Source organism: Cebus imitator, unplaced genomic scaffold (assembly GCF_001604975.1).
Source record: "Cebus imitator isolate Cc_AM_T3 unplaced genomic scaffold, Cebus_imitator-1.0 Scaffold144, whole genome shotgun sequence".
Lineage (NCBI taxonomy): Eukaryota > Metazoa > Chordata > Mammalia > Primates > Cebidae > Cebus > Cebus imitator.
In genome coordinates this window covers 1,043,792-1,058,735 of record NW_016107459.1, presented here as the reverse complement: position 1 = coordinate 1,058,735, position 14,944 = coordinate 1,043,792, and the positions used below count along the sequence as shown (strand labels likewise).

The following is a 14,944-nucleotide window of genomic DNA, read 5'->3' as shown; positions in this document are numbered from 1 at the left end:
TTACACAGATGACTGTCACACCCTCAACAAAAAAAGGAGAGATGCCTAATTTACACTCCCACCAACAGTGTAAAAGTGTGCCTATTTCTCCACATCCTCTCCAGCATCTGTTGTCTCCAGATTTTTTAATGATCGCCATTCTAACTGGCGTGAGATGGTATCTCAATGTAGTTTTGATTTGCATTTCTCTGATGACCAGTGATGATGAGCATTTTTTCATGTTTGTTGGCCTCATGTATGTCTTCTTTTGTAAAGTATCTGTTCATATCCTTTGCCCACTTTTGAATGGGTTTGTTTGTTTTTTTCTTGTAAATCTGTTTTAGTTCTTTGTAAATTCTGGATATCAGCCCTTTGCCAGATGGGTAAACTGCAAAAATTTTTTCCCATTCTGTTGGTTGCCAATTCACTCTAATGACTGTTTCTTTTGCTGTGCAGAAGCTGTGGAGTTTGATTAGGTCCCATTTGTCTATTTTGGCTTTTGTTGTGAATACTTTTGGTGTTTTGGTCATGAAGTCCTTGCCTACACCTATGTCCTGAATGGTTTTGCCTAGATTTTCTTCTAGGGTTTTTATGGTGTTAGGTTCAACCATTGTGGAAGACAGTGTGGTGATTCCTCAAGGACCTAGAAATAGAAATTCCATTTGACCCAGCAATCCCATTACTGGGTATATATCCAAAGGATTATAAATCGTTCTACTATAAGGACACATGCACATGAATGTTCATTGCAGCACTGTTTACAATAGCAAAGACGTGGAACCAACCCAAATGCCCATCGATGATAGATTGGACAGGGAAAATGTGGCACATATACACCATGGAATATTATGCAGCCATCAAAAACGATGAGTTTGTGTCCTTTGTAGGGACATGGATGAACCTGGAAACCATCATTCTCAGCAAACTGACAGAAGAGCAGGAGATCAAATACCGCATGTTCTCACTCATAGGCAGGTGTTGAACAATGAGAACACATGGACACAGGGAGGGGAGCACTACACACTGGGGTCAGTTGGGGGGAAATAGGGGAGGGATGGTGGGGTGTGGGAGTTGGGGAGAGATAGTAAGGGAAGAGATGCCAGATGTAGGTGATGGGGAGGAAGGCAGCAAATCACACTGCCTCGTGTGTACCTGTGCAATAATCTTGCAGTTCTTCACAGGTACCCCAAAACCTAAAATGCAATATAATAAACAAATGGAAAAAAAACAAAGAAAGATGCCATCTATGCTTTTATTTTTTAAAAAATTTTTGTTTTTTTTTTTGAGATGGAGTCTCACTTTATTGTCCAGGCTGGAGTGCAGTGGTGCAATCTCGGCTCACTGCAACCTCTGCCTCCTGGATTTAGTGATTCTCCTTCCTTAGCCTCCCATGTAGCTGGGGTTACAGGTGCGCTCCACCACGCCCAGCTAGTTTTTGTGTTTTTAGCAGAGATGGGGTTTCACCATGTTGGCCAGGCTGGTCTTGAGCCCCTGACCTCAGGTGATCTGCCTGCTTCGGGCTCCCAAAGTGCTGAAATTACAGGTGTGAGCAACCGCGTTCTGCCTATACTTCTATTAAAATCAGTGTTACCAGTGTTACAGCTCTTTTAGAATTTGTCTAGCAGGCTTTCCGGTTTTTGCCAGAAAGCCCCTAAAAAAACAAACGAACAAACAAAACCAAGAAACACTAAAATCAGTGTTACCAGCTCCTCGGCTTTTTAGGAAGGTTACATTTTATACTTGATACTTCTGTAATACTCAAAAATTGGCAAGCCTTATGACGTTATCTTTAATTTCTGTTGTTAGTGTTTTACCCACTTTTTCTTTTTCTTTTCTTTTTTTTTTTTTCTCACTTTAAAAAAGAGTTTGATACTAATAGTCTTAGTCCTACCTGCTTTGGAATTAAACCTTCATTTATTTATTGTTTAATGAAAATGTAAAGTATAGTATTACATCTTATCTTTCAAATGTCATTCCCATAAGAGTTGGCCAGTATTTTAAAGACATATTAGAATCACCACACATCTTAAACTGAACTTCACGATTTCCTGCCTTCCCCTTACTCCCAATCATATCTCCTGTGGATAAGGAGATTATGTAGAACAGGGCTTAGTTTTGCCTATATACAGTTACTGATATTTTCTTTTGTTTTCTTCTTCATTAAAAACAAACGAACAGACAAATCCATTTATTACTGATTCTAAACACAATTTTAATACAATATGTTTTAGTTTTCTATAGAAAAATATAAAGTATAGATAGGCAGAAAGAAAAATCATTCATTATTGCATTACCTGCAGGTAAATACAATTAAAGTTTAATACTACTTATCATTCTGCTTTTATATAAGACTATATATATATTTTGTGAACATCTGTTCTTGTTAATATACCATTCAGTTGTATATAAATGCTATGACTTAGTTAACCAGTTCCTTAATATTGGGTAATTTAGGCAGTGACTGATTTTTGTAAATTATTCTTCAACAATAAACCTTGTATGTCCATGTGTTTACATAGATCAGATTCTTTCCTCAGGATAAATGCCTCATACTAACATTGGTCATTGGAATGAAGATTTTAAAGACCTTTGATTCCAAAGTGCTTCTGGAAGAGTTATACAAATTTACTTTCCTTATACCATAGCTTCTTTATAATATTTTCTTTAATTTTAATAATTAAATCTAAAAATATATACTTAAAAATAGTTTAATAATGAATTATATGTAGATCCTCTAAAACCAAACAGTGATTTCTTTCACAGCAAGGTGAAACCAGTTTCTCTTTGATAGCTAGACATTATGTAATCAATTAAGAATAAATAACATTGTAAGACAGGGATAGAAACTTGTGAAAGAAGTATCAAGGGAAATAAAAATTAAAAACACTTCTTTACAATGATGTACAAATTTACTTTTGATACCAACTGCATTTATCAGAAGTATGCATAATAAAAGAAAATGATTTCTGAATTTTGTTTCATGAAGTACCTCAATGCTTCGGCAGTTCTTAGACTGTTTTAACAAAAATTTTTTAGTTTACTTAAACATTACAAAAAAAAGACGCAAATTCATATATACTATAAATTGGTTAACACTAGTAGCTAGAATGTTTGAATTGTGCTGCTAGGTTAACTTTTTTTGTGCATATTATGGATTAAAGCTGCCAGGGAAGGTTTTATTATTATTATTATGTGAAGTTTCATACAGGTGCTCAAATATACTAGCCAAGTCAGCTTAATTGAGTATTCAGAGATTTCAAGGGTAACTTGAACTGGTAGCATTTGCAGCTGTCCATATATAGCTTTAAATAATGAAGATAAAATATAGGGAGAAAATGAATGCTGATGGCTATACATAAGAAATGGACTATGGTTCCCATGTATAGTCATCACTTCATCAAAATTCTCATAAATTAGCTTCCTAAACCAAAAACCTTAAGTATAATCTTATTTGATGTTTTGTAAATTGTTCCACTTCAGATTTCATTTGATATAAGGGCTCTATTGCTTAAAATATTTGAAGGACCTTTATAAAGGGGATATGACTGTCAAATGACACATCAAGGGTTAATACAGAAGCATAAGTAGGTCCTATTTGTATTATTTACCTCACAAGTCAGAAAGAAAATATATTTTTAAAAAGAAGGAGTCCTTACATAATTTTTGCACAACTAGATTCTCCCCTTTATATACCGGCATTCTTTGTTTTACACAGTAGTATGGGGGCAATAAAAATAACTGTGCAAGCCGGGTGTGGTGGCTTACGCCTGTAATCCGAGCACTTTGGAGGCCAGGGCAGGAGGATCACCTGAGGTCGGGAGTTAAAGACCAGCTTGACCAACATGGTGAAACCCTGTCTTTAAAAAAATAAAAATAAAAATAACTGTGCAAAATGATCTTAATAAACAATGGGAAAAATGATAATTGTTCTGTCATCTTTATTTTCCTCAAAACATTAAAAACTGTCTTACTATTGGTTGTACATGTATATATAGGGTTATGATGCAGAAAGTTATATATATATATATATACATATACACATACACATGGTTATACATATATGGAGAAATAAAAAAAGAATAAAACTATATTTAGTGCAATGTAACTGAAAGCGCTAAAAACATTGAGAATCAATGTGTTTTATTTGCTTGTAAAATCTTCCCATGTGTTTGTAGTTGACCAGCGCTTGTCCTCTTGCTACATAACTTACAGTTGCCTTGGCAAATTTTCATACAACTTTTTTTAAGTAGATGGTTCAGCTTCCAACATTTTATTCAATTAACTGTTGATGTAAATTTTCTCTGAGAATTCCTTTTATGTGAAACTTTTTTCTAGAATTACTTCCTCTGGGATATGAACATCTTCATCCTTTTCACTACAATCATTTTTCTCATTTGTTTGCCTTCACTAAGTTCTTGCTTGAGTCTCTCTAATGGCAGCTGTCTACACACACAATTGACTGTTTCTTCTATAACTCCATTTATGTGTGATTCTAATTTCATTTCCAGCTTTATCTTTTTTTTCTATCATTTCCAGCACTTGCATCTTTGTTGGCTAATTCCCTCTTCTGATTATCCATTTTTGTAAAGTGTCACCTGTTTGTCACTGTGAGACAAGGACACGACATGACTGCGTGAACCGAATAGCAAATGCTCAGTGATCGATCACCAACAGACTTTGAAAGAAGTGATGTGATTGTTCACCGATCATGGTACACATCTGTTATTTATGTAGTGATTTGTGGACTGAAGAGCTGGCAGCAAAGTTTATACTTTATGCAATTACTCACATTTAATACACCGTGGTAACTGAAATTTGAATCATGTTGTTGGGGGACAGTTGTTATTTAACCAATCCATGGTAACTGAAGTTCATGTATATGGGAACCATGCTGAGTCAGGAATGCCTGTATTCCCTGCTTAAACTGGAATATCACAGTTCCCTCTGAGTTTGAGACTGGAGTGAAATGAATGAAGAATGATCACAAAACAAAGAGAACATTTCAATATGTGTTTAGTTTGCACATGCATATAAATTTTGACACAACATCAGGGCCCAACATTTTTATTTGCTTGTAAGCTATTTACAGTTTCTATCTCCCTCATCACTGCTCTTATTAGTCTGTAAATTTTAAGTATCAAACATGTAACTTTCAGAAAGTCAAACAATACCAAGATATTTTAATACTTCCACTATATACATCTTTAGTTAAAGCAACATATAGTATTTAAAAAAACATTTGTTTTGAAATAATTATAGATTCACAATCTACAGGAAATTGAAAAGGATAGAAAAAATTGAAATTGAAAAGGATAGATTCACAATCTACAGGAAATTGAAAAGGATAGGGCAAGCTTGTATACATTTCACCCAGTTTCCTCTAATGGTTACTTCTTACATAGCTGTAAAGCAATATCGAAACCGGGAAAATGGCATTGGTACTACATACATATATAGTTCTGTTACTTTAGTCACATGTGTAGATTCGTGCAAGCAATCTAGATGCAGAACTATTTCATCATCATGGAGAACTCCTTCTTGCTACTCCTTTATAACGTCACTCTTTATCCTTTATCCCTAGCCCTTGGAAACTGCTAATCTGTAATTTTATCTTTTCAAAAATGACCAGAAGTTTGTTCCTTTTTATTTCTGAATAAAATTATGTGGTTAGTGTTGTTTTTGTGTGTGGATTAAAAGTTTACATGTCTCCTGGAGTCTCTCTTCTAAGAAAGAAAAAAGTTTATATAAATTGTATTATGCTATTTTATTCTCTTGCAACTATTAGAAAACTCAATGTTATGTTTTGATAGTTGTTACCTATTTCATAAATAGCATCTAGTTTTAACATCTAATCCGAGAAATTTTAACATCTTATTTAAGTGTATCTATACTTATTACAATAACTGAAGTATTTTTATTAACATACTATTTTATGTTTAATTTTTCATTTACTTTTCTCTTGCTTCTCTCTTCCAGCTTTAGATTTTTGAATAACTTAATTTTTTCTTTCTTTTTTTTCTTTGAGGTCATACTTTTTTCATTCTAATGAACACCTTAACTTTTAAATATTCATAGGTGTTTTTAAAAATCTTCAAGTTAATAAGCATCTCTACATTTCTGGTAAGAAACTTTTAGAATTTTAGCATACATTCTTTGCATCACCCCTCAAATTTTCAAGTGAAAGTTTTATTTCCATCTTTGTTTTACCTCCTACCTTCTAGTAGTCATTACTGTCATTGTGTATATTTTACGTTTGCCAATTTCTTTGTTCTCCATTGTTTCCTCAGTTCAATTTCCCTCTTACCAAAATTCACTTATTAATAAATCCATTGGTGCAGTTTGTGATTGGCAAAAAGCTATCTCAGTCTTTGAATGAGAATATCTTTACATAACACTTTCTCTTAATTTTTTTTTATTATGAGAATTATCAAACATACAGAAGGGTAGAGAGAAAATGTACACCCATGTGCTTATCATCTAGACTCACCAATTTGAGTCTAGATGACAGACTCAAATTACTTGACTTTTTGCCATGTGTGCATTCTCTATACACACACACACACCCTTTAACTAAAACACTTAAAAATAGGCTGGGCACAGTGGCTCATGCCTATAATCCCAGCACTTTGGGAGGCCAAGGCAGGTGGATCACCTGAGGTCAGGAGTTCAAGACTAGCCTGGCTAGTGTAATGAAAGCCCATCTCTACCAAAAAAACCCCCACAAAAATTAGCTGGGCATTATGAAACACATCTGAGACCCAGCAACTGGGGAGGCTAAGGCAGGAGAATGACTTGAACCTGGGAGGCAGAGGTTGTAGTGAGTCAAGATCGCACCACTGCTCTTCAGCCTGTGACACAGTGTGAGACTGTCTCAAAAATAAATGAATAAATAAATAAATGTACAGCTATCATGATACCTTACCCCTAAATGAAAACGGTTCAATGTGCTTCTTTAAATTAGGGATAGCTCTAACACATACAAAGTTTTATTATAAAATATAAGCAACAATTCTCTAATATCAACTAACACTATATATTCATATTTTAAATTGTTCCAAAAAGTTTTTAACGTCTTTTTTAAAACCAGAATCCAACCAAAAACTACACACTATGTTTATTTGTTATGTATCTTAAATTTGTAAAATCCAGCAAAAGATATTCCTTCTATTATTTTCATGACATTGATTACTTGAAGATATCAGACCAGTTGTTTTGAAAATTATCCACTTATTGGATTTGTTTGATTACTTCATAGGATCATTTAACCTATTCTTTGTGTTTCCTGTAACTTGAGCTTTTCTTTGAATGATATTTGAACTGGTTACAGAATTCTAGGTTGACAGTGTTTTTTCTTGAGCATTATTCTCTGACCTGTATTTTTGATTGATTATGAGTCTATTGAGAGACTAATTATTGTTCCTTTGCAGACAAACTGTCTTTTCATTTTGATTGTTTTTAGTATTTTCTTTCTAGTCTTGGTATTTTGTAGTTTTAGCAAAAGGAGTTTTGCAGTAGATTTATGTTTGTTACTGTGTCCTGGGCTCTTCCAAAGAGAAGATAACAATACAAACTTTAAACCAGGATTCCTATGGCTCATCAGTTATAGAAAATTATCAAATATTGTCACATTGAATGTGTTTCTACTCTATTCTATTATTTCCTTCTGGAGCTCCTATATTCTATATGTTGGACATTTTCATTTTCCATGCTTTTTCTCTTCTTTTTCATATTCCCATTCCTTCATTTCTCTCACTGCATTTTCCCTGGATAATTTCCTCACAGCTGTCTTCCAGTTCTTTAACCCAAACCTCCTAGAACTCCATCCACTCTGCTATTTAACTCCTCCTTTGTGTTTTTAATTTCAATATTTAATCCCCACATTTTTATTTTTTCTGAAGTTCAGTTTTCTGCCTTGATTTTAAAAATAATGTCTGGTCTTTCTTTATAGTTTTTGTCTCCTTAATAATTTAAAATGTACCTACTTTATAGTTTCTTTCATATTGTCATATTATTTGAAGCTCTTGGGTTCTAATTACCCTGCTGTTATACTGCTTATTACCATTCAGATTGGAGTATTTCCTCTTCTGCTTTGCACTTTTTGAAGATCAGATCAGTTTTATGGATGACTCTGTGTGTGTGTATGTGTATGTGTGTCTAAATCCAGATAATAATGCTGAACAAAAATAATTGTCAATTTAGACCTCTATATACTAATGCAGAACAGTTTTATATTTTTTTCTACCATGTATTTCAATAATTGAATAGTTTGGAATGATTCCCTACCTTTCTGGCTTAGGGATTCCTATGCCATAAAATAACATAGGCTGAATATTTACTTTCTCAAATAAATTTTTGTTTTTAAAAACCTTATTGTGTTCTTGGAAAAACAATTTCCTTTTTTGTGTTTTGAGCTGGTGGATACAGTCCTTATCTCTTCCTAAGAGGCAGCCTGTTTAGGAACTTAACTTCATGAAAGGGTCTCATTTCTACCATTTTAGGGTGCATGAGGTCAAGGCCACATCTGTTGTCTCGTTATGGAAATTAAAGCCTTAGCCTCTGGCCTCTATCGTGGTCATATAACTTGTCCACATTTCTCTGACTGATTCAGTTTATCTTGTAAGCTGCCTGCTTTGGCTCTTGTTTGGCACCTGAATGTTTTTCTCTTTCATTGGACATCAGCTATATATTGTCTTCCTGCTGTATTTGTCCTTAGCATTTTAATATGTTTTTATGTTTTATTTTAGAAAAAGTTTTTGTATAGGCCACTATATAGCAAAATTGGTGAAATGTCAGTTCTAAATATATGAAAACTTTGACATTGTCAAAATTTTTATTTTTCATTAACATGCTTGGCATTTCAGAATAAAAAATTCAAGGGATGATACAAAACATTGTTTCATAAATAGTATAAAGTGAGCAAAGAAGGGAATATAAAAATGGGAAAAACAAGGGTCATGGATATTAAAACTAAGATACTGACACATGGTTCTTGATATTCTATAATAATTCCAATAAATAAAAAATGATTAATACATTCCCACTATAAATTAATCCCAACTTGTGTAATCAAAGGTTGTTTGGAAGATGGAACGGAATGATGGGGAGGAAGTTAGTTACAGGTAGCTTGTCAAAACTTTGAATTTCAGTTTATTTCTTCCAGCAACAATGAAGGCAATGCTTTTTATTTAGTGCCAGAGATGCAAGTCCAGTGGAAAGAAATTTTTCTATTTCTCCCATCCTGTGAAGGCCCAGGTGCATAAAAAAGGGGCAAGAGCACAATCTATGTGAAAAAGCTTATTTCGAAAGAGAAGTGAGTTCAGACTAAAGAAGTGGCTTCATCAACAAGGACCATCTTTTAGCCTTGTCACTACGTAATAGGATGGGTCTAGAGAAACAAGAGATAAACTCAATCTCTTAAGAATCCTGTTGAAAAAATTAGGTAAATTTTCAAAGAAAATATGGTAACAAAATATTTACTGGTGAGAAAATATCTACAAACTTTTAACTTCAAAAAATGGTGTAGCTAAGAACGTAACAGCCTTTGTTTTTATATTAGAATCACTCTGTTTGAACCTAAGCTTTACTACCTATTATCTCTGTCGCCTTTGAGCAAATCTTTTAAATTCACTGGCTCTCAGTTTGCTTATTTATAAAATAATGATAATCCAAAAGTTCCATGAGTCTAGCGAGAATAAAAGTGAAAAAGCCTTCAAATATACTTTATAAAGCACTTAGATTGGTGCCTGCATATAACGATCACTAATGTGTAATAGCTACTATTATGAAACCAACACAGAGATTTATAGAAACCACTTGAAGAGAAAAAGGCTTCAAAAGGCTGAAAATGTGATAAGCTCATCTCTTTGAACTAACTAGCCCAAATTCTGGGATTTCTATGATACAAAAAAATGGAGGAAATAATATTATTGCTATAGCTTAAAAATACTGTGGTGGGTGTTCTTGTATTATGTCAGCCTCAATTTACAGAAAATTAAGCATTGTTTGAAAAGGAAAGAGAAATATTACTTTTTGTGAATTAGTCTTTGTGGTTGATTTATGTTAATGTGTTTATCCTAGTAAAACGCTTTTGATAGTAGAAATACTTTTACCTATTCACAAAAAAGATTGCAATAAGAGAGTTTTCAGGTAATAATAAATCTTCTTTCTTTCCTTTGGACAAAATTTACATGTCCAGATAATTTTTGTAGTGATTAAAAGCATATTTCTCATGAATAAACATTTATATTTCTTGCTACTAATTTGCCTATCCATTTTTTTCTAAGGTAATTTACATCTGTGCTAGGAAGAAAATTATAATAATTATTCTATCCTTTTGAAAAGGCAATGGTTATACTAAGTCACCTGAGTTCCATCTCTGGGCAACAGTGACAAATGGTCACTTGCAGTGCAAAGATCAAGTACTAAGAGTGTGAGGTCAGCTGCTTTACACGACACCTAATGGGACTGTCATTTCTCAGGGTCCCCAACCAAAGGCAGGGTGGCGACATGGTGTACCCATCACTAAGGTGCCATGTCTGGCATTTAAATAGGGCTCAGTAATTCCAGCGGAGCCAAGTTATTAGAGATCTAATTGCCATTGTCTAATAAATTCTTTTGAGGTCTTTGTGTATTGGTTCCCTTAAATATTCAATGTATGAAGGCTAGAAGCAGTTATCAAAAATGTAATTGTTTTGTAAATTTTTAGTTTTCATTTCCAAAACACTCTTATGAATTAATAAACAGCGTTCAGATAAAATAAGGATATTCTTCAATAATGCATGATTTTCTGTGTCATTGTGGGGTGGGGATATAACCTTACTGCATTGTCAATCAGAAACCCTGGGGAAATAACATATCTTCTGTAATACACTTCCATCTTGGATATTCCAGACCATATTTAGCTGGATAATTTTTACTTTGAACAAAACGTTTTTATTCTTATGTTCTTTCCAAAAGAGATTATTGGAACTCATCATCATCCTAAGTTTATTTCAAGTTATCACTTTCTGGATTGCGTTTCCAGAGCTAGCTATGAATACACAGTGGACTTTAAAATAGCAAGGCTATTTTTGTTTAAAATGAGCAAGGATGGTCTTGTCCCCAGCTACTGTAATACAACAGAGCTTTCCTAAGGCATTTAGATGTTCCTCAAAACATTGACCCATAGTCAACAAACAACAAAATGTAAAAACTCCAAAGGGGTTAGTGCTTCCTTAACTGAACTGACTGACAGCTCTAGGCTTGCCCAGTGACACTGTCATTCGAGGGAACCTACACTTTTTTTTTCCCAGGTTTTCTAAAGTCTCTTTGGTGTCACAAGGGGACAAACCCCTGTGGTACTGCCAGGCTCTTCTCTGTCAGAGGCCTAAGACCTGGACTAATTCATTGCAGTGCAGTTTAATTAAACTGCACTGGAGTTGTTTCCCTGGTAAAATAAGTGTGGGAAGAGAATGTGTGTCAAAAGGGACATGCCCCTTACTGTGTGTACTTTATTGTTACACCACAGCTAATATATTGTGGGAATTCCATGGAGTCAATGATAAACTGTATTATCGAGCTCCATAAAATAGGCATTCTACTAGTGCAGGTTACTGTAGCTCACAATTCTATTAATGCTTCTAATTTATTATATTATGGCTGTATGTGAGGTCTCATAAATTTATTATACCCCTTTCATCTAAAAAAACCCCACATGCTTGTTTCTCCTTTCAAATAAAACCTCTTATTATTTGTTGTGTCTGTCTCTAAAAATGTAATAGCCACTTGTAAGAAAATATAATTACTGGCTGAGAAATGTAAACTGATTTGACATGTTTTCTACTCTAAAATAAAAAAATTCTATTAAACCTTGCTGTATGAGTACAAATACTAGTGCATGAAAACCCACTGGATTTTTATTTCCAGTTTTCTGGCAGTAAGTTCACATCTTAATGATTTTCATTTTTTTCATCATTTTTATTATGATAAAGGAATTTACTTATAGTCCTCTTTCTCCTTTATCATTCAGATAGAAGACCAATAGGAGGGCAGAGATAACGTTAGCTTTGTTTGTTTCTGTATCTTTAGTGCCATGTTCAATACCTGACACATATTAGAGGCTCAATAAATATGTGTCAAAAAAATAGGAAGGCAAATACAATAAAATATTTTAACATTTCCTTGTTGTATAAACTTTGACATAATTTTTGTCTGTATAGACATAAACATGTTTATTAATACAGCTTTATTTTTTATCAGCTATCAATTGTATAAACCATCTATTGTTTAAAAATATAACATCTAAACATATGCAGGAATAGTTGTATCAAGTTATGAAGTTTTGGTTGTTGTTTGTAGTTTGCAATTCTACTGTTTTAAGAAACCAAGATACTTCAAAGTAAATGACACTTTGGAGATTAAGAATAAGCTGAAGATTCTGTGGGCTGGCCCTCATACGGTAAGAGGAAATGTAAATTGAGCTGTACTTCATAACTGTTTCAGATCAGAATGGTAACTGTTATTTGTAAATGAGTTGACATACGCTTTGACATATTTGAATTTCAGTAAGTCACCCTAGTTCTGTTTTTCTTGAAGTATAAAGGCAAGTCGTGAATGATACAGGAAGACTGGACATAGATTAGAAATCTATCTACTTTATCATCTTAAATCTCAGTAAATAGTAAAAATAACCAGAGTCTTTTTAGTAACTCTTGCTTTAGATCCCTCTGTTTAAAGGGAAATTATTTGTTACAGTACTGGTGTTCAGTAATGACAAGATAGATGAAGACAACTGATATTGTAAACATCTTAGAAATTTGAGAGAGTAAGTCAAGCTTGGAAATAAAATTTATTTTATTTGAAAATCATTTCTCTCTTCACAGTTGGAGTAAAAATAATAAAGTTGACCTAATTTTCTGGTATTAGCTAAATTTCTGTTGTTTTTGTTTTGTAAATGAAGACAGATCTTCCCTTTGATGTTATTTTTTTTCCCATGATAGGAAAGAAAGAAAAAAATCTTAAAATAGTTTCCACAAATGTGTCCAGAACTGACAACATTGGCAGTCTCAATGACACCTCCTGTCTCATTTGGTCTTCAATACCGTGATGGTATTTTGTCATGGGACAGATGCAGCTTGTTCAGTTATTACTGAAGAGTAATGTGGCATAGTGGAAAGAGCCTGCTTTTAGAATTCATCACATCTGAATTTGAATTCCAGTTCTACCTTTTAATAACTGTGAATTAAAAAAATTACTTAGTTTTTCTGAGCCTTCATCATAGGATTTTAATAAAAATTATACTAAATAATGTATGCCAAGTGATTTACACAGTTCCTGAGACATAGTAACTTCACAATAAATAGTTGCAATTATTTACCATTACTGTCTTCACTTCCAAGTATAAACCATAAAATGCCAAATCCTCCCACAGAAATGATATTTGAAAAAAACACGTTTCTTACTCTTGGATTATTACTGTTTACTTGAATTTACATAGTATATATCTAAAGAACAATGTAGGAATTGTAGATTACTAGGGGAGGAGTCTTGCCATTAATCTGCTCTGAGATTTTGACTATCTTCTTTCTCTCTTCACTTGCTACATTTTTGAAACGGGCCAGCTCTATTTCTCCACAAAACAATAGAGAAAAACATATTTTGATTACAACTACATTTTTAACTTGGATGTATATATTCAGTTGCTGCACTAAGGACAGAATGCACTACTCATTTTATGCTTACAGAATTCATGTTCTCTGAGAGATAAAAATTGGTAGCTTTCAGAACTTCACAGCCTCAAAGGACTTTGGACTTCATCTTTAGTTTAATTTGCATCTTCCTTACTGGGGCTAATTATAATTTGTGCTAAGTACTATACCAAGTGTGTGGCACAGTGGATTATTTTATTAAATCTTTACAATAAACCTAAGAGGAAAGTGCAATGATTACCTCCGACTAATGGATGAGGGCACTGAATATTAGAGAGGTTAGGTAGCATGCTGTAGATCATACGTGTGGCAAACGGTAGAGCAGTGATAGGAAAGGCAGTAGTCACTTCAGGTCTGTGCTTCTGACTACTTTACAGTATCTGCACCCCTCCATCCACCCCAGTGCCAGCCCTTGCTAGGTTCTGGACAGTGTCTAGTCAATACCAGCAGGTCGACTCACGGTACTATAAAGCTTAGGGAAGGTTTATCAGCCTTGGACAGACTGTAGGGGCATGAACTTCTTTAGAACTCCTATTAGCAACTTGAAGATGAGATTCCTTACTCTTGAAAACACATACATATTGAAGCTTTGATTGTAATATGAAATACCGTAAATGAAATATATAACGAGTTGTTTCTTGTACCTTTTGAAATGTGGTTTTAGCTTTTTTATAAAAAGAATAGAGTGAAGACGAATAATACAGAAACAAGTAAACACTTAAACGGCTTTATAGACTTAATTTAACTAAAAAATCGGGGACAACACTTAATCTTCTAATGTCGTCTTTATAAAATAGTGATTTTAGTTTTGGCATAAAAATACATTAACAAAGTAAAAATAAAAGTTTTTCTAATGATATGTTTCATTTTGATGATAGAAAAATAGAGTCCATATTTTAAACATATATTTAAGAATTTAAAAAATATTTTTATGAGCAAACTAGCTTATGCTGATTGTTTAGGAACATAAGTAAGATAAATTTACTTCCTCCTGAACTGAGATAAAGGAGCAATTTTTGGCCCTATTTGATGCAGTCACTGAGAAGTGAACAAAACATTCTTTGTGTTTCAGGAGGTATGTGAGATTCAGTAGGTAGATGTGAAGTATAACCTGGAATAATTCAAGTGTTTTTTTTTCCCCAATGTGTATGACCAAAATAGCTGCTATTAGAATTATATTGAAAATAGTTCCCCAAAATGGTTTCAAAATAGGACATTTTTTAAACTTTGAAATAAGACTAATAAATGTCAAATTATTATTTTTACTTCAATATCAAGAC

At 33.5% G+C, this 14,944-nt stretch overlaps 1 non-coding gene across 1 annotated transcript; it reads left to right on the top strand.

Moving 5' to 3' along the window:
* The first annotated feature begins 1,570 nt into the window (after positions 1 to 1,570).
* LOC119473282 lies at positions 1,571 to 1,632 on the top strand. Its single transcript, XR_005202479.1, has one exon. It is a non-coding gene; the product is annotated as a U7 small nuclear RNA (small nuclear RNA).
* The last annotated feature ends 13,312 nt before the right edge of the window (positions 1,633 to 14,944 follow it).